Source organism: Papaver somniferum, chromosome 3 (genome assembly GCF_003573695.1).
Source record: "Papaver somniferum cultivar HN1 chromosome 3, ASM357369v1, whole genome shotgun sequence".
NCBI lineage: Eukaryota > Viridiplantae > Streptophyta > Magnoliopsida > Ranunculales > Papaveraceae > Papaver > Papaver somniferum.
The window spans coordinates 5,799,288-5,801,232 of NC_039360.1; positions in this window are offsets into that span (position 1 = coordinate 5,799,288).

A 1,945-nucleotide genomic window follows, 5' to 3' on the forward strand; every position below is an offset into this window, starting at 1 on the left:
CATTGTGTAAAGTTTTTGCTAATTTGGCTTACAAAATAAGAAAACAAGAAAGAAATATTTGAGCTTCCGGGGCATTCTTTCTTCCTCCTTGGTCACAAAGAAAAGAATTTCAAGAATAACTGTGATTTTACTCACCACTAACGTTGCTAATTTCTTATAATGTTAATGCGTAAGCAGATATAAAAACTCCTAAGACGGATTTCAACATTGAAACAAAAGAATTTGGGGTAGATGAACAAGTTTTTTCCCCCCTCTTTTTAAGGTCGCGGAACGAAATGCTAAAGCATGGAGTTCTTCATCGTCTGTGTGTTTCCTCATCTACTGCAAGTTGGCAACATAAAGGACTGGAGAATACAACAGTGGCTGATGTCTTGAAGGCCAAAGGAGAAGAAAAAGATGGATGTTTATTTAGTTGCCGCACCAATGACACCGTTTATGATGCTGTTCAGCTAGTAGGAGGACTTCTCTATTTTTGTAGATATAAACAGTTTCGTCTTTTTATAGTGATTTGTTTTCATATATAGTTAGTTCTGAATTGAGTGTAAATTGCAGATGACTCGGAACAATATTGGTTCCTTGGTAGTATTACGGCCAGGGGAACAAAATTTGATCGACGGAATCATTAAAATTTAAACATTTGGTTGAATGGGTGTTTAAGCAGATTATCTAAGGAAGATAATTGTTCCAGGAAGACTAAACAAACAAAAGTTGGTGAAAGCAATGCAACTTATGACAGGTGAAGACTTGGTTAATTGTTGAAGTGTTTAAGAACAACATATTCATGGATCTGATGATATTAAGCGTCTAAATGACTACATCGAAGGGGGATACTAATGAAATCAAAAAACTCGGTTGTGATCTAAAATTGATTTGTCACTTTCTTTTCTTTCTACCGGCAAATGAAAGAAAATTAAAAGAAACTAGTCGGCAGCCGAGCAACAAGTCAACCCAATTAATAAAATTATTTTCTTTATTCTTATTTTATTCTCCAATTAAAAAGGTTATCATAATGCCAAAGCACAAAAATTTGCAATGGAAATACACGCGCCTATATCCTCAAAACCGGGGTGCACGTTCTGGATATATATCTATCGGTTCATATTATGGTTTTCATTTACAATTTTCTTACACGGAGGGGGTTGGATAAAGGGAGTGGAAAACTAATGCTCAACTCATTTGATAAGACCTACTCGTTCAAAATCACTACTCGACAAAAAATTTGAGGTACCCAAACGAGGCGGTGAAATATAATATTTTACTCCTACTCGAGCGACAGTGAAATAGAACATTTTCCAGACTTTGGTGACGGTGAAATATAACATATGCAACAACGAGGTGCTCCCGACAAACTCTGATTTCACATATTTTAACCAGAATTGGTCACGCAACCAAATAAAACTTAAACCAAACTAGTAATTATTAAATTGAAGAGTGTATCGTTCATGGCTTAATGCCCTTTCTCAATTGTACAAAAGCTTTTGAAGTTTATTCATTTCGCCTAATTTTGTTATGATTTCTTACTGGTAGTATCGTCTTATGGAGGTTGTCTTGTTGTAACCGAAGAACACTAAATATATATTTATCATGTCTTTCTAAATTCCTTCCTAAACTTTTGTCGATATGGACAAAAAAGCAGAGCTGCAATTACGGTAAGTCGTATCAAACTTTTTTTTTTTTGCGTATTTTCTCAAACGTAATTGGTACTTGTTTGTATTAAGAGTTCAACTAAAAACATAGCATTAAATAAATACTCAATTGGCTCTATACTAGTGAGCAATTCATCTAGGTGCTTGAGTTTTCATGATAAAATATTAGAACACATGGGATTATTACAACATGCACCAATACTGTTCTGATAATTTTACATATGTATACTTCTGAATTACACAATGGATACGATGAATATTTCATATACATACATGCACATATTTATTGATTTCATCCA